Source organism: Leucopleurus acutus (genome assembly GCF_964270905.1).
Source record: "Leucopleurus acutus genome assembly, chromosome: 16".
Lineage (NCBI taxonomy): Eukaryota > Metazoa > Chordata > Mammalia > Artiodactyla > Delphinidae > Leucopleurus > Leucopleurus acutus.
Window position 1 is genome coordinate 69,469,668 of NC_139158.1, and position 19,498 is coordinate 69,489,165.

General features: G+C 39.4%; 1 protein-coding gene across 3 annotated transcripts in view; it reads right to left on the minus strand.

The window, feature by feature from the left end:
* Positions 1–19,498, minus strand: part of CHD6 (chromodomain helicase DNA binding protein 6) — a 211,663-nt gene that overhangs the window by 156,202 nt on the left and 35,963 nt on the right. For 2 of the 3 annotated variants that reach the window (XM_082857423.1, XM_082857421.1), the window contains exons 1-2: positions 15,419–15,517; positions 14,670–14,727 (exon numbers count right to left, since the gene is read on the minus strand). The exons of the other annotated variant lie outside the window; for it this stretch is intronic. The gene's annotated coding sequence lies outside the window, so the exon portion shown is untranslated. Of the gene's footprint in view, positions 1–14,669; positions 14,728–15,418; positions 15,518–19,498 lie in introns of those variants that run through there. 3 annotated transcript variants of the gene reach the window in all.

Sequence of the window (19,498 nt, forward strand, 5' to 3'; positions counted from 1 at the left end):
ATATGAACGAGAGGTAAGTTTCTGAGACCTTCATGCCTCACTAGGTTTGTAGTCCACCTTGATGGCTTGGTGGGTAGCAAATCACAGGTTGGAGACAGATATCGCCTCAGAATTTTGAGAGCATTTCACCACTGTCCTGTTCCTTCCACCACGTGTTAAGGAATCTGAACCACTGTGATCCCTAATCCATTATCTGTAACCTCTCTTCCTCCATAGAAAGCTTTAGCCCCAGGGAACATCTTTTCACAATGATGTACTGTGGGGCTGTTTTAATTCATGAGTTTGGGCACCTGGTGAATTCTTTCACAAACTAGAAACACCTGTCTCAGTTCTGAGAAATCCTCTTGTATTATTTCCTCATAACTTCCTCCCTAATTGTTTTCTTGTAATGGAACTCCTATTATTGTATATGAAAGACAGACCTTCGGGGCTGTACCTCTAATTTTCACATTAAAAAATGTTTTTAAATCTTGTGTTCTGCTTTCTGGGAGGTTTCCTCAACTTTATCTTCCAACCCTTCTTCTTCTTCTTTTTTTTTTTTTTTTTGCGGCTAACATGTTCACCATTCAATAATTCTTTTTTTGGGACTCTGATGTTTTACTCTTGTAGTCTCCTAAGGTTGTGCCAAATAACCAACAATAGAAGGGCGTTCAAACGACAGGCGGTGGCTCTTTCCCTTCAAAGACGACGCTGTGATCTAGTAGAAACACTTCTACTCAACCAAAACAGTCCAACTGGCAGGAGAAAACGCCTCTGTAACAATTTTAAGGATTTTTCTGTGTTTTCAAGGCTCTGAATGAGTTTTATATTTCTATCAAAGGTGGCACACCAACAAAAAATGAGGATTTTGGTTCAGATACATGAATTTTTTGATGCCTGAAAGTTTTTTTGGAATGTAGAGAATTTTTAGATTAGATCTATTTCTCTGAAAAGTTATCTTTTGTGTATAATTTAGGCTAGAGCTAATCTGTATAGGGTGAGCTATGATGCTCTCTGCAACAGGCTAGAGATAACACACCACCTTAATTTCATGACTACAAGTCAAAAGCATTCATATCTCTCAAGATGAAAAGAGGGCCATGAGGACAAAGACATCTATTTTGAATACTACTATATATCTAATTCGTAGGACAGTATTTTGTGAATGAATAAATATATTAATATTACACATGGATTTATCAATGGTGGGTCAAAAGAGAAGGATCATACTGGTATATATACCAGGTTTAGTCTAAAAACCCTTCTCTCCAAAAATGTAGGTGCCTAATTCGAAATACCTGCCGACATAACTAGGGAGAAGACACCAGTACCATCGCGACTTCCAAACTGATGCAGTGCTTTGTTTTGCCAGCTTGAAAGTACAATTACCGCCTCAAACATTAACTTAAGATGCTTCACTCCTCAAAAGAAAAGTGTTTTAAACATTCAAAGTGTTACACTAAAAGCTTTGTTACCCTGTATATGGGTAATGCAAGCCAAAAAGCAAATCAAGAGTAGTGACTTTAATCCCTATGAGAGAAGGCATAATTAGCAGTAAGAGCAATAACCTTCTAGAAAACTCTTGTTACTGGATTAAGAGTATTAGAAATGTCCATTTTAAGAGGCTTCCTATTGGTCAACTGCAAAATAACAGGACTTTAAACTCATTGCTACTGACTTCAACCAATGTCTAGCACTGCCATAATTCCTCACAATAATCTGTTTCACCTAGATGGTGTAAAGGGGTAAACTAAGGAAGCTCTCTAGAATCGACTAGAAACATTTCAATAGTGCTACATTCACAGAATCAGAACTGAATGGGACCTTTGGGATCACATAGCCAAACGCTTTGATCTTAATGATGAATGAGACACATCTGCATAATACCAAAGGAAAAAAATCAACTCCAAACCCCAGTTCATCTCTTCAATCAGAGAAAATCATTTCAACTCCTAATCTGGTGATGAAAATCAACTTGCTTGATAAGAATCACTATTAACAGTAGTAGTAGAAGCAAATGGCCAGGCATTATCAGAGCTTATCAAATAACACATTGTAAAGTAAAACCTGACTGCACTTTTTTTCTGTCATTAGACCCTACACCATAATGTCAACTGACCCAGATCAGGAATGATCCCATCTGTGAACACAGGACTGAAGAAACCAATCTTCTGACAGCCAAGCCCACTCAAAGTTCAGAGCCCTGAAAATCCAAGCTATAACCTTATGTAGGAAGACAGAGGGTTTTACAAATGACACTCATATTCAGTCTCAAGAGACCTCACCAGTAATGCAACATCTTTTTGAATCGTTACACTTTAATGCTTTTTGTAGAGGAAGAGTAATACCTGTAGGCTTGAGTGAAGATATCCAGGTTCTGAACATAAGGGTAGCATGACTTGTACAATTTATTCAATATCTCTGGGTCTTAGTTTCTCATTTACAGAATAGGGACAAAAACTATCTTTTGGGAGAGGAGATGGATGAGTTCTACTTTGGACAGGCTAAGTTTGAAGGAACAGTAAAGGCTGAAGCAAAGTGAAGGGGTGGGGAACTTAAAAGCTCAGGAAATGCAATCCTTTTATCTTAAGAATGATGAAACTAAGGATCAGAGCAGTCTGATTGCCCAAAGGCTCACAGTTTCGCAAAAAGTACAAGAATCAGGGCTTCCCTGGTGGTGCATTGATTGACAGTCCGCCTGCCAATGCAGGGGACACGGGTTTGTGCCCCGTTCCGGGAACATCCCGCATGCCGCGGAGCGGCTGGGCCCGTGAGCCATGGCCGCTGAGCCTGCGCGTCCGGAGCCTGTGCTCCGCAATGGGAGAGGCCACAACAGTGAGAGGCCCGCGTACAGCAAAAAAAAAAAAAAAAGTACAAGAATCAGATTTCCTGGGTTCCAATTCAGCCCTCTTAGCACTATATCAAGCTGCCTTGTAGGCAAATGAAAACGGCGGGAGAGGTCAGGGCTGGAGATGTTCTATTTGGGGCACGTGGAGACTGGGCAGAGATTAGAAAGATATTGTACAGACAAATTACTACAGTCTAGGGGAAGGGAGGAAGGGAAGGTGGGAGGGAGGGAGGGAAGAAAAAAAGCAGGCCGTAGCAGAGGATGGTTTCGATCCATCCTTGGGGTGAAGAGGAAGCAATTAAAAGTCTGATAAAACTATCATTCAAGAAGACCTTTTAAGCACATTTTAGACAAGGTTGGACCCTTCAGATAATATTACATACAAGTGAAAAAAAATATTTCATACAAATAATTCATACGATAAACACAGATAAAAATCTTTAGGGATATAACTGCCAAGTAATTCTGTTTAAGTTCTTTATCTACTTTCATAAAGCCTGCCATTTGAATCCTGAATTGATAAAATTGTTTTGGGGCAATTTACAGTAAGGGAAAAACTCTATTTGATGGCTAGCCAAGACAGCAGGAAACAAAGTAAACACACTAACAAAATCATAACACAGACAACACAGCAGAGTTTTTACTTTGGGGTAAATAATAGAAGAAAAATCACATATTTATGGTCATTCGGGCGCAGTACTCTTTATTCTACAGGATACAGGAGAGCCAGCCCAAGTGCAAACCAATCTACAGTCTGAAAACATCTTATCAAATAAATTTGTGGAATTCCTAGTACTACAAAGACGGGCTTTTCCCCTACTTCTACAACTCTGCTGTGTTAAGAGTAAAATAAAAACCCAGGATTTTTCCAAAGTGGTTTTTTTTCTATTGTTCAAAAATGAGACAAATAATGGATTCTGAACCTGACACAAATTCCCTACTATCCAGTTTTAAGGTGCAATCCTGAAACTGAATTTCCACATCTTACGTTAAATCACCTGCTGCAAACCCAGGAGGATGCTGCACCCTGATGGATTCCACGGTCGTTTGTCTCCTAAAAGCTGTACAACTCTGGCACCTCCTGCTCTTTCCTTAGCGTCTATGAATTTTTAACAGAATCTGAGAAGGATTTTTTTTAAGCTCTGGATTTTTAAAAGATTAAGTAGCTCTTAATCCTCTCCCACCCTCAACTTCCCCCTTCCCTGAAATCTAAAAGGAAGAGAGCACTGTGATAAACACAGAACCAGGCTGTGGGTGGGTATGTAAAACAAAACTCTGCATGATGTGACGTGACGGACTAGGGAAAAAGCTCCCTTGCGAAAGCAAGCACAGACAAGCACTGGCTGAATGGTGAGGCGGGTGGCTGGCAACCAGAATCTCCTGCCAACAAAATGCCCTGGTTCTCCAAATCTGCTTGTGCTACGCTAAGAGCAGAAACTGCAGGCAATAAGAAGAATACTCAAGAGGCCACCTGAGGCAAATTTAAGCCAGCTGACTAAAGTCTGCTAATACCATGTATGTTATGTGTGGTCCATCTAATCTGCCTAAATATTGGTATAGATGTATAGATGTAGTCACCTATTTTAAATTAATGTATTAGCAAACAACGTATTGTTAAAACTACTGACTTCTAACACCTAAATAATCACTTAACTAGAAGTAAAACTCAGCACGTTTTCAGATTGGTATGTGGTACTATTGTATTTAAGGAGGACTGGTCTGGGAGATGACAGAATTCACGTCCAGAATGAGCAAGAGAACCACAGAGAAGGGCCAGTTAGTTTACTTGGTAAATAGTACCAATTCCCAGATCAAAAGACAATCATTTTGAAATATAAATTCAACTTCGGCGAGCAGGGGCTACTCTTCGCTGCAGTACGCAGGCTTCTTATTGCGGTGGCTTCTCTTGCTGCAGAGAATGGGCTCTAGGCGCGTGGGCTTCAGTAGTTGTGGCCCACAGGCTTAGTTGCTCTGCAGCATGTAGGATCTTCCCGGACCAGGGATCGAACCCATGTCCCCTGCATTGGCAGGCGGCTTCTTAACCACTGCACCACCAGAGAAGTCCCTAAATTTAACTTCTTAATACCCATAATCTCCCACTCATATTACACTATATTTATATTACCTGTTCCAATGCTCCCTTCCATCATCAGCACAAGCACTGAGAACCAGATGTAGTGATGTGATTTAAAATTGTTCTAGATACAGATGAGCAGTTGTGGAGGACAGCAAATTTCCAACCTGCCACTCTGGAGTACACGTGCAGAATGAGATTCATACCTTCCATCACAGGCACCTTTTCCTTAAGATACTAAATTTGCTAATGAAGCTCTTTATTGGTAGCATAGTACAAGCTCAGGTTAGTAATAAAATGAAATAAATAAAAGTCAGGAAACTCTCTCATTAGCCTGGATATGAAATCCAAGTAACAGTTCTTGAAGCCTCAAGAGAATCCTAAAGGAGTTGGTGACAAAGCTGCATGTCACAGACAAGTAGAATAAAAGCAGCCCTCACACAGAGGAATACAAAACAGTAACTCCCCAGAGGGCCAAGGGACTGCATCAGTCCCTGATGCCTAGGACAGCGCCTAAGATATAGTCAATACCCATATATTTGCTTGGTGAGTACGTGGATTGAATTTATAAATAAAGGCTCACTGGCTAGTTTCACCACTCACTATTTTCTTCCCTCTACCCTCAAATGACTTAAGGGCGAAAAAATATAAGGAAACAATTTTTGCAAGGGAATCACTCCACGTTTTCAGCCTGCTGTGTTATATGTTTGTAGTAACTCTCAGCCTGGACAAAGCCTCTCTAGATATAAGAGTGCCACCAGCAATTCAAAGCACAAAAACAACCATAGCCTATATATGTGAAGATACCAAGCTCTGTACACAAAAGTAGGTAATTCCAAGTCTATTACTGTTATTCACTTTAATTTGATTTAGCAACGATTGGGCTTTACACAGCTGACTCTAAAATTCACCCTGAATTCTATCCACAGTGTAATGTCAGAGTTTCTTAGCAACCTTTGCTTTCTGGAAATTTGACTCCTATCCAGATTCCATATCCATCTTGTGGATCCAAGTTCAACTCCTAACTTGGTGAATTCTACGATTCTGCACCCAGAGTTATCTACTCCTGAACAAACCACAGTACTGACCTGCTTCTGCTTGCAGCTTTTAAAAGCCACACATTGAGACTCTCCTATCACCACAAATTCCTGAATCAAACATCTATGGTTCTCATTCCCATTAATGCTTACATGGGAGTTACCACTGTGGGCCCCCAAATTTCTTAGCCAGGCAAAAGAGGATCTGGTGATTTAACTGCTTCAAGAAGAAGGGTATATGGTGACAAAGATAAAAGCAAAGATAATGCTTACAGAGGAGAGCAGTGATATTTTATTTAAACTAAGAACAAAGAGGTATCTGAAAAGCCATAAAAAGAAAAACTTAGAAGTTCCTGTTTGAATACTTGGTAAGAAGAATGTCAACAACATAAGAAGTGTATGTTGCTCTATAGAAGACCTCAGCATTAATTATTTGATCCCAAATGGAAAAAAAAAAAGGTAGTCTGGCAAATAATATATATATATATATTTTTTTTTAATTTATCTTTTTTATTTTTGGCTGCATGGGGTCTACGTTGCTGCGTGTGGGCTTTCTCTAGTTGTGGTGAATGGGGGCTACTCTTCATTGCAGCGCGTGGGCTTAGTAGTTGTGGCTCACAGGCTCTAGAGTGCAGGCTCAGTAGTTGTGGCGCACGGGCTTAGCTGCTCTGTGGCATGTGGGATCTTCCCGGAAAAGGGCTCGAACCCATGTCACCTGCATTGGCAGGCGGATTCCTAACCACTGCGCCACCAGGGAAGCCCTAATATTTTTGCTGAATGAATCAGATACCTGTTTTTTGACATTAAGTTGAACAGCCCTCAAACAGGTTTTAAAAAATAAAAATAAGGTTGAGGGACTTCCCTGGTGGTCCAGTGGTTAAGAATCCACCTTCCAATGCAGGGGACGTGGGTACGATCCCTGGCCAGAGAACTAAGATCCCACATGCCGCGGGGCAACTAAGCCCGCGTGCCGCAACTACTGAGCCTGTGCGCCACAATTAGAGAGCCTGTGTGCCGCAACTACAGAGCCCGCGTGCTCTGGAGCCCATGCGCCGCAATGAGAGATCCTGCATGCTGCAACGAAAGATCGTGCATGCCACAGCTAAGACCCAACGCAGCCAAAAATAAAAATAAATAATTTAAAAAAAATAAAGTTGAGATACCCTGGATTATTTTGTATTTTCCCTGTTCTAGCCTGGATCTGGATCTTGTTTTTAAGTTTATACTTTTGGAATCAGACCATACCACACTTTTACTTTTATTGAAGTATAATATGCATTAAAATAAGTATAGCTCTTCACATACTGAACACCTATGTAACCAGCATCCACATCCAGAAATAGGACACTCTTAGCGATACAAAAGCCCCATCCATGCTCCTTTTTGGTCACTACTACTTTTCTCCAAGGGTAACCACCAGCCTGACTTCAAACAGTACAGATTAGTTTTGCTTGTTTCTGTACCTTATAAAAGTGGAATTATAGAGTACGTACTCTTGTGTCTGGCTTCAGTGCCAGTTATCAATTTATTGCCTCTCAACTCCAAATTCACCCTTCAGTACCTGCTCTGTGATAATGCTCTGGACTCTTAAGCCTTTTCCCTTTACAGAAAGCGTGATGTTAAGCTTCTGGTCAGTAGAGGGCGTTGGAGGGGCATCGCAGGAGGAAGGAAGCTTGTCTTTCAGGTTCAAGGGTGCAGTGCTTTTGCCCAGTGAAAGTATGTAGGGACATCTAGTGGTGCTCTGTCCCAGTAGCATCCCCAAAGCATCAGACTGTTTTCTCATATTCAAAGATCACCTGGAAGCTTTAATTTGCCAGCAAAGGTCCTACCCATACTGGAGGATAATGAAATTATCCCATAGTTTTTTCTTCTCTAGGATAAATATCCCCATGTATTTAATACCTCACATATTTTCAGCTCTCTCCTGTTCTTTTTTTTTAAATCTTTATTGGAGTATAATTGCTTTACATCTCCTGAACTTTCTATGTTGTTTCCTCCTTAATCTGCAAAATCAAAAGCTGAACTAAGACACTTTATCTAGCTAAAGTAGTATCGACTCATAAATATCCATCCAAAAGCAAATCAAACCTCCTGGTGAAATGCTACAGGCACTCTTATTAAGAAGTCTGGAAAAAGACAAGGACACCATCCATCAAGCATTGCTCTGGACATTCTAGAGAATAAATGGAAAAATTATGAGATGTATAAACTAGAAAGAGAGATACAAAATTATTATTTATATATGATGTGACTGTTCTTCTTGTAAGCCCTTAAGAAACAACTTCAAAACTATGAGAACCAAGAAACAGTTTATAAGGTCAGTAAAATATATATATCTGTACAAACATCACCCACTTTGTAGGAAACAACCTCAAGTTTTCCTCAAGGATGTAGCTGCTGCTGTTCACATCATGCATACCGAGCGAGACCTACTCTACTGCTCCGGCTGTGACCACCTACTCAAGGGACTGATGCCAAGGCCCACTTACACAGGCCAGACATGAGGCCAACCTCCCACTGTAGAGTCTGGGACCATGTTGGAACGCACTCAATCAGCCACATGAGGGTAACTCACATGTAGCTTGTCTTTATTAACTCAATTCTAGCCAGAATTGTGTTAGTATGTGCCCAACACAATATTCATCTTGTATTTCTATTACACCAAATTCAACTTCTTCCTCTGGTTTTATGGTTTATCATATCTCTGAGGAGCTGGCCACCTCACTAAGCAACCAACAAGAGCAGATATACAGGACAGTCACCAATGAAGCTAAAGAATCGACTCTGGGGCTTCCCTGGTGGTGCAGTGGTTGAGAGTCCGCCTGCCGATGCAGGGACACGGGTTTGTGCCCCGGGTCGGGAAGATCCCACATGCCACGGAGCGGCTGGGCCCCTGAGCCATGGCCGCTGAGCCTGCGCGTCCGGAGCCTGTGCTCCGCAACGGGCGAGGACACAACAATGAGAGGCCCGCGTACCGCAAAAAAAAAAAAAAAAAAAGAATCAACTCTGTTTCTTCAACTCTAAAATGAGGGTATTTGACCTCAGATTTTAAAAACCCTTTCCTAAGGATCCTATGCCCTAAAATTGTCTAATTCTGTGACCCAGTATATATAATAACCACACACCAAGAGAAAAAAAACTATGGGAAACGAATCCTGCAAAAACACTAACATATTCCCCTTTTTACCAAGTTCTCCATTCTCCAGGTGAATAAGAAAGCTAGGGTTTTTTTTTAAATATAGAAGGGTAATAATAAATTCTTTTTTTTTTCTCCAAGAGAAACTTACTAAAAAGGAAAGAAACTTACTAAAAAGGAGAGAATGCATGGAAGTCAAGAGGATGATTTAGGAAATCTGCTTCTGTTAGAAGGCATGAACATCTTTAACAAAATGTGTTAAGTACTTTAAGAAATTCTATAAATTTGGGAAAAGTTAACCATGGAATGATGATTACCAAAATTACATAAAAGTGTCAATATTTGAGTCTGTAAATAGAATAAATAAAATTAAGAAATATGCTGTTTTTAAATCCACCCTCGCTCTTACACCTAGAGAATCAATCCCTTGAGGCCTTTCCTGTTCAAGTTTACCACTGGTACACAACTGCTGGAAGCTTCACACACAGACTAAAAGACACTAGATAAATCCAGCTCATTCAGCTCCTGACCTGAGGAGGCTTCCTCATAGTTTTGTATTAACTCATCCCTATCAGTGATACCCAACTGCTTAAAACATCAGATTGTTACAACAATGTTCAGATCCTTGAGGATCTAATCATTTTCTTATCCACACAGATTAACTTCTTACCAGACTAATACAAAACAAGCACCATTCGAATATAAAAGCATAGAGAAAGGCAGTGACTTTGTTGGTGAAAGAACATGACCGCTCAGATTATTCATTTGAACTGACACTTGGTAGAAATAATGAATTTACTTGCTCAAGTAAAAACAGAATGGGGGACGCAAAAGAGGGGAAGAAAATTATTTCACAATTTGTTGAAATATGAGACACAGTACTTCAATTAAAAAAAAATTACTTAGCAAAGAGATAGCAGAGATATACTTGGGACAAATAGTCTATGGTACCTCCTGACTCTTGGTTCTATAACTGAGACCTATGGCTGCTATTTATTATGATTTGCAGAATTTGAAAAATTGTTTTTATGGTATTGGATATGAGCTATATGGCCTTCTGCTCCAAAAACAACCTGAAATTGTGTAGCTGAGATCCAGGTGGCTGCTTCACACAGGATACTACTCTGGCCATTGGACCCTTTTTGCTTTAAAGTTCAAGCTACTTGCTCTCTGAACAGACTGTGACCTCAAGCTGTCTGCCAAGTTTCTCCTGTGAACTTCCCATCTATTCTGACCCAGATGATAATACCAGAGTCTGAGGGCTGTTTCCGCCACCTCCAACTAAGGTCCAGTTAAGAGATTCACAAAAGGTTTCTGAGTAAGAAGGACCTTCCTAAAGGGAAAACCCTACATACTTGCCCTTCCAAGTGGACATATTATGTGTATATATGTGTCTCTCTATATATACAGACACAAGCAAACAAAACACATATATATGCAGATTACTGATATACAAATATAGATTATCCTCCAGGGATAGTAGGACAGTGCACCTGAGCTATTTTTCTAGTAACGGAGACACTACATAATCCACTCTGTCCTTCTGCTAAGAACATAAACCCTGCAACCGAACTGTCTGGGTCCAAAATTCTAGCTCTTGCCATTTATTAGCTGCGTGACCTAGGCAAATCACTTAATCTCCCTGACTCAGTTTCCTCATATGTAAAACAGGGATGATAATCATGTGAGGGTTAAATAAACTAGTACATGCAAATAACAAAGTACAGTGTCTGGCACATAGGAAGTACTATATAAGGTTAAATATTACTACTGATATTTATACAACAGCCATCCAGGTAGAATAACAGGAAAAATATGGGACTACAGCAGTGAGAAAAAATGACCTATAAGGATTCAAGTGACCTATATGGATTCATGATCCATAATCCCCAACCAAAGTAACCTCAGAACTTTCTTATCCTTGGAGCAAACCCCAACGTAGATAAAAATATCCATGAGATATTTTCGCAAATCCATGAGATTTGCGAAATCCATGAGAATCCAAAAGCAGGAGTCTGGCTCAAAATCTGTTCCCATACTTCCCTGGTGGTCCAGTGGTTAAGAGTCCGCCTTCCAGCGCAGGGAACGTGCGGGTTCGATCCCTGCTTGGGGAACTAAGATCCCACATGCCGCGGGGCAACTAAGCCCACACACTGCAATGAAAGATCCCGCATGCCGAAACTAAAACCCAATGCATTCAAATAAATAAATGTTAAAAAAAAAAACAAAAATCTGGGCTTCCCTGGTGGCGCAGTGGTTGAGAATCTGCCTGCCAATGCAGGGAACACGAGTTCAAGCCCTGGTCTGGGAGGATCCCACATGCCACGGAGCAACTAGGCCTGTGAGCCACAACTACTGAGCCTTCGCGTCTGGAGCCTGTGCTCCGCAACAAGAGAGGCCGCGATAGTGAGAGGCCCACGTACCGCGATGAAGAGTGGCCCCCGCTTGCCTCAACTAGAGAGAGCCCTCGCACAGAAACGAAGACCCAACACAGCCAAAAAATAAATTAAAAAAAATAAAAATCTGTTCCAGTAAAACCTGTTAAAGATAACTCATTCAAAAACAAATAAATGGAGGGGAATTTACCTAAACATACTTTTTTTTTTTTTTTGGCCGTGCTGCGCAGCAGTGGAAGCACGGAGTCCTAACCACTGGATCGCCAGGGAATTCCTAAACATACAACTTTTAAACATTCCTTTCTACACTTCTTTCACGAAACATAATCAGACAAAAAAGTACTTTGCATAAACGAATTTTTCAGACACCTCATTTTACTCTGTTTTTTTTAAAGTTCTTAGTCAAAACTTTTCATTTCATTTTCTACAAGTCTCTCTGTCTTCTTAAAGTGTAACAATAGTGAAATAAATGATTCAGGCAACAATCATCAGTAAGGGTTAAATTAGGACCATTTGATGAAAGATGGACAGACCTGGAAATCCGCAGGCTGTCAGAAATTCACCCCATGGATTTTTGTTGGCCAAACGGGGTAATACAACTTGACAACAAAAGGCTATGCCAACATGAACCCGCCAATTCTTAGCATACAAAGTAGGACAGTCAAACATGGCTTTCTAATGTGAACGGGAAGTACAATATACCACCTATGAATAATAAAAAATCTGAATGATTACAAAAATAGTTTAGCCTCCAAATCTAACTACCTGTTTACAGGTAATATGGAGAAAGAGTAACATGTTATATGATACAGGATACAATCAGCAAAATCCATAATGTGGGGAAGGGGAACAACCCAGTTTCTTCAACAAATAAATGGTGTAACAGCAACAACAACAAAGAGGGGATTTATTACAGATTAAAAGAAATTTATTACGTGATTAAAAGATATCAATCAAATGCATTAGGTGGACCTTATTTGAACCTGATTCAAAGAGTTAACTGTAAAAAGCCATTTTTGAGAAAAATCAAGGCAAGAGATTCAGTATTAGGTAATGTTAAGGAATTAGGTTATAGGGAATCTGTTAATGTGTATGATAATGTGCTTTTCTGTCCAACAGATATACACACTAAATATTTATAGGTGAAATGATAGGTTATCGGGACTTTCTTCAAAATATTCTAGGTCAAAAAGAAAGTGAGAAGGGACACAAGAATGGCATAAGGGGCTTCCCTGGTGGCGCAGTGGTTGAGAGTCCGCCTGCCGATGCAGGGGACACGGGTTCGTGCCCCGGTCCGGGAGGATCCCACATGCCGCAGAGCGGCTTGACCCATGAGCCATGGCCGCTGAGCCTGCGCATCCGGAGCCTGTGCTCCACAAGCGGACAGGCCACAACAGTGAGAGGTCCGCGTACCGCCAAAAAAAAAAAAAGAATGGCATGAGGATTCACTGTATTATTCTCTCCAGTTGCGTGTATGTTTGAAATTTCCCATAATAAAAACTGTTTTTTTCAAGGTTAAAGGAAAGAAGAGACAGGAATTCATAACCAGATCTAAGTTTGGCCACCATCCACGAGGCATGAAAAACTGCAAAAAGCCTTTATGTAAAACAAACATGAAAAAAGCTGACAGCAGTGGCCCCTAAAGACTGTATGTGAGATACTTTGGGCAGATTTCTTTTGTCAGCACAAATTCTCTTTACAACATTCCTCTCGAGGTATGCTTTCCATCAGGCAATGTACTATTACCAAGGTACAAACAGGATGTCCTGACACCAAACTGAACTCTTCAAGCCTCTACACCCTGAGAAAAGTTATTTGAGGAAACTGACTACCAAAATATATATATATTTTTAATGGCGTGTATGTATTCCTAAGTCTTTAGCAGTTTATCTATACTTTTCAGTTTTTTCCAACATTTATATAAATAAATATTTTTGTATAAGAAATACTCTTTAGTATAATGAAAAAAATCGCTGTGGTTAAAAAAAGTTTATTTAAACTTCCCTTCTTTCAATCCCTTCTCCATTCCCATTGCTCCTAACATAGTTCGTGCTATGTTATTATCACTTTATACTTGGTATCACAGCAGTTAAAACATTAACTGATTATACCACAGATGTGCAGGTCAAATATATCACCTGTTTCCTTCCAAAACTTAAAAAGTATATGAATAATTAACCTTATCCCACATATAATAGTAGTGTACTGAATTTAGAGAAGAGAGTACTGTTCAAGTATCATAACCAATAATCTAACAAAGGGGTTCAGTAATACAGGCACCAAGGCTATTCAAAGGAGAATTCTTTTTCATCTGTAATTGTGTGTTTTGTACCTTCTTGTTAGGTAAGGAAAACAGTGAATCCAGAAATTTCACCTTACCAGTTTTAACAATATTTTCCCAATAGCTGTCTGCCAAATATTTTAAGTAACTCTCACCAGGCTATCGTCACCTTTCTATAATTCCCCCTGGGCTTTATTCATCTATTGAACATGATTTGGTCAATAATGGTGGTAAAAAGGAAGAGACTATAAAAATAAACAACAATAAATAATGCCTAAAGGTAAGGATTAATATAGTTTTAAAATATGCAGTTGACCTTTGAACAATGTGAGGGTGAGGGGTGTAGATGCCCCATGTGCAGTTGAAAATTATGTATAACTTTACAGTCGACCCTCCATATCCAAGCTTCTGCACCCATGGATCATGTAGTACTTTAGCACATATTTAGAAAAAAAAAAAAAAAAAATCTGCATGTAAATGGACCCGTGCAGTTCAAACCCATGTTGTTCAACGGTCAACTGTAACTAAAAATGATCTGTAGGACTCCTCTGGTGGCGCAGTGGTTAAGAATCCACCTGCCAATGCAGGGGACATGGGTTCGATCCCTGGTCCAGGAAGAGCCCACATGCCGCGGAACAACTAAGCCCGTGCACCACAACTACTGAGCCTGCACTCTAGAGGCCGCGAGCCACAACTGCTGAGCCCACCTGCTACAGCTACTGAAGCCCGAGCACCTAGAGCCCATGCTCCGCAACAAAGAGAAGCCACCACAATGAGAAGCCCACGTACTGCAAGAGTACCCCGCTCACCACAACCAGAGAAAGCCTGCGCACAGCAACAAAGACCCAACGCAGCCAAAAATATAAATAAATAAATTTTTTTTAAAAAGAAAAAAAAATGATCTGTAAGATGAAGTACCTTTGGTCCTAGGGAAGGCTGATCTGGGAACTCTATTTCTGTATTGATCTCTATGCCCCTGGGAATAGAGAGAAGGTACAACATTGCATTATTGCTAACAAGGTAGAAATTAATTAGCTCTGCTCCCTTTTTGTTGTTAATATTCTGAGCAAAGGTTACTTCCTTATTTAATACAGAAGTAGTTATATTTATCCATCCTGAGATAGATGGTTTTCAGATAGCAAAACCCTCCTACTGAAAGAACTTAGCGTCTAAACACTTAAAGATGCCCGTCTAACATGCACTGCTAATAATAACTGAGAAGCTAGAATGCAGCAACTAACATTTACTGCATTATTTTTCTTAATCATCATAATAATCTTATGAGATAGGTACTGTTATTATTCCCATTGTATAGCTGAATAAACCAAAGCACAGGATGTTAAGAAACTTGCCAAAGAAAACAGAGCCAGTAAGGAATGGAAAAATATCATCCTCATCATTACTCAAAATTTTTTAGGGATAAACAGAAAAAGAAAAGCTACTGGCAACTCATTCCAAAATCCATTAGTATCATTAAATCTCAGAAATTTTTAATTTAATTATTTGCTGAGCATCTACCGTGTGCTCAACATTGTGCTACTTATTAAAAGACACTAGAAGAGAAGCAGAAGACAGCTATTTCCTCTCTAAACCTTACTGTCAAGGTAGAGAGACAAAATATACATATAAAACTAGTAGAGGAAAAAAAAATGTAATGCAAGAGCTACCTCTTCATAAATTCATCCATGTCCAGGCCTCACTTTCCACTCCAGAGCATTTTTTAGATACATCACAGTTGACTGGAAAACCAGAGACAATATTCCCACTAACTGGTGGCAGCGGGTGGGTGGAGGCAGTGTGGATTTCTGGCTAAGGAATAAAAATCGTTTAATAAAATCAATTCAATTCTAACCAAATATATATATATATATATTTAAAATGTAGTTAGAAGATCATAGAGATCCAAATATGAATAAGACACTCTACCTACTTTAAGAAATCATAGTCTAGTGAGAAAATACAAACCTGCTAACAAATGGCATTTGGTGTGGATGCCAACAGAACTAAGGAAGAGTTTCAGGTACAGTGGGAGCAGAAACAAAGGAGAAAGTAACTATGAGGGCAAGTTCTGATAAGATAACTCCTAGGGATGCTGTAAAAAGAACAGTAAGTTATAGAAATGTAAAATTTTATAACTGGAAAAAGTAAAATTATGTTCCCAGTCCCATAACAGATCCTGAATATTTTATATGCACAAATGTGATCTTCCTCCCCCCAAAACCTACCCTTAATGTAATCTCAGTATCAATATTTAATGTCCAACTCAGTCTCTACTGCTCTATAATAATGTCCAGCAGTTGATCAAACATTACAAGGTGTACAAAAAAGCTAAGTGGGTATGAAACAGAGACAAAGCTATCAAGAGAACCAGACTGAGAGATGACCCAGATAGGGAATTTAAAATAACAATGCTTAACATGTTAAAGAACTTAGTAGACAATACGCATGAATAGATGGCAAATTTCAACAGAAGGCCAGAATATGTAAGAAAGAGTCAAACAGAAATGCTATCTTTTTTTGTAAAGGTATCAGAGATGAAAAGTTCCTTTGATGGGCCCACGAGAACACTCAATATAATCAAGGAAGGAACCAATGAACTTGAAGACAGATCACTAGAAATCACCCAAACTAAAACACAAAGAGGGGGGAATAGGGGTGGGATAGGAAGGACACAACAGAAAGAACATTCAAGAGCTGTGATATGATCAAATGATACCACAGACATGCAACTAGAGGTGGAGAACAAGGCAGAAATAATGTTTGAAGGAAAAATGGCTGATAATTTTCCAAAAATAAAGTCATCAAACCACAGATCTAAGAAGCTCAGAGAATCCTACAGAATAAATATAAACAGTAAGCAAACAAATAAAGACAACAAAGAACACATACCTGGACACTTCACAGTTAAACTGCTAAAAATCAAAGTTAAAGAGAAAATCTGAAAAACAGCTGGAGGAAAAAGACATTACCTTCTGAGAAAAAAAAAAATTCAACAGACTACTTGCAATCCAGGAGATAACGGAGTAATACCTTTTTTGTTGTTGTTGTTTGTTTAGGAGTAATACCTTTTAAGTACTGAAAGGGGGAAAAAAAACCTTCATGACCCAGAATGCTATAGTCAGCAAAAATATCTTTCAAAAATGAAGGCAAAATAATGGCTTTTCAGATGAACAAAAGATGAGGTAATTCAATGTCAGCACACCTGCCCTACAAGAAACTGTAGAGAGGTTCTTCAAGTAAAAGGCACATGATACTTGACAAAAAATGAGGATCCAGCTATTAACATAAAAGTTAATAGCTCCAGAAATGATCAAAATGTAAGTAAATATAAAAAACCTTTCCCCCATAGTTTTAATTATTCCAAAACTATCTAAAGCAAAAATAGTAACAGTGTATTGTGGAGTTTATAATATATGTAAAAGTAAAACACACGACACCAATAGTCACACAGGATGGAAGGGGAAAACTAGAAGCATATTGTATTGTTAGCATGTGAAATGTGAAATAGTATAATATTATGTGAAGGTAGACTGTGATGTATATTGTAAACCCTAGGGCTATCACTAAAAATTTTTTAAGAGGTACAACTAACATACCCATAATAGAGATAAAATGAGGGTTTAAAACCTATCAGTCTAGAAGAAGAAATAAAGAGAGAAGAGGAAACAGATCAGATGGAACAAAGAGAAATCAACTAATATGATGATAGATTTAAATCCAACCATATCAGTAATTATGTTAAATGTAAATAATCTCAACATCTCAATTAGGGGATTCCCTGGTGGTCCAGTGGTTAAGACTTCGTCTTCCAATGCAGGGGGTGCAGGTTCGATCCCTGGTCGGGGAGCTGGGATGCTACATGCCTCCCAGACAAAAAGTCAGAACATAAAGTAGAAGGAATATTGTAACAAATTCAATAAAGACTTAAAAAAAATAAACATCTCAATTAAAAGGCAGAGATTATCACAAGACCCAGTTACATACGTTCTGTAAGAAATCTACTTTCAAGACAAGGTAAAAGAGATAGAAAATGAAATTTCCAATCAAATGATGGAAAAAGATAAACCATGCAAGTATTAATCAAAAGCAAGCCAGAGGCTCCATTAATATCAAACGATGTAGACTTCAGAAGAAGGAATATTAAGAGTCATTCACATAATGACAAAGAGGTTAATTCATCAAGAAGATATAATAATCCTTAATATGTATGCACCTGACAACAGAGTGTCAAAGCACATGAAGCAAAAATTGATAGAACTCAAAGAAGAAATATATATATATAATATATATACTATAATTTAAATCACATATAGCATATAATTATATATATTATAGTTGGAGACTCAACACTCCTCTTTCAGTAATTCAACAAGTTGACAAAGAATGGGTAAGGATATAGACGGTATGCATAACACTATCAAACAACTTGCCTAATTAACATTTACAGAACATTCCACACTACAAAGGCAGAATATTTATTTTTATTTTTTTGGCTGCGTTGGGTCTTTGTTGCTGCATGCAGGTTTTCTCTAGTTGTGGTGAGTGGGGGCTACTCTTCATTGTGGCTTGCGGCCTCTAGAGCACAGGCTCAGTAGTTGTGGTGCACGGGCTTAGTTGCTCCGCAGCACGTGGGATCTTCCCGGACCAGGAATTGAAACTGTGTCCGATCCTGCATTGGCAGGTGGATTCCCAACCACTGCACCGCCAGGCAAGTCCCAAAGGCAGAATATTTTTCAAGTGCATGGGGACATTTACCAATATAATCTATATTCTTGGCCATAAAACAGATCTCAACAAATTTAATTAAAAGAATTGAAATTGGGCTTCCCTGGTGGCGCAGTGGTTGAGAGTCCGCCTGCCGATGCAGGGTACACGGGTTCGTGCCCTGGTCCGGGAAGATCCCACATGGCGCGGAGCGGCTGGGCCTGTGAGCCATGGCTGCTGAGCCTGCGCGTCTGGAGCCTGTGCTCCACAACGGGAGAGGCCACAACAGTGAGAGGCCCGTGTACACCCCCCCCCCAAAAAATAATTGAAATTATACCAGAGTATATTCTCTGCCATAAAGTAATTAAATTTGAAATCATCAAGAAGAAGGTATCTGGAAAATCCACAAGTAATGGGAAATAAAACACATTTCTAAACAACCCTGGGTCAAAACAGAAGCGACAAGGGAAATTAGAAAAACAATTTTTTCTGGCCACATCGCACGGCATGTGGGATCTTAGTTCCCTGACCAGGGATCGAACCCACACCCCAGTGGAAGCGCAGAGTCTTAACCACTGGACCACCAGCAAAGTCACAGAAAATATTTTTAACTGAATGAACATCAAAACACAACATATAAAAATTTATGGGATGCAGCTTAAGCAGTGCCTAAAGGAAAGTTTATAGCACTAAAAGTTTATTAAAGAAAAAAAAGGAAAAAAAACCGGCTTACTCGAATTAAGCTTCCACCATAAAAAAATAAAAAGGGAGATCAAATTAAAGTAGAAGGGTAAGTTGCTGCAGCCACTATGGAAAACAGTGTGGCGGTTCCTCAGAAAACTAAAAACAGAATTACCATATGATCCAGCAATCCCACTTCTGGCATACATCCAGACAAAACTATAATTCAAAGAGATACATGCACCCCTACGTTCACAGCAGCACTATTCACAATAGCCAAAACGTGGAAACAACCCAAACGTCCATCGACAGATGGATGGATAAAGATGGGGTACATGTAAACAACGGAATATTACTCAGCC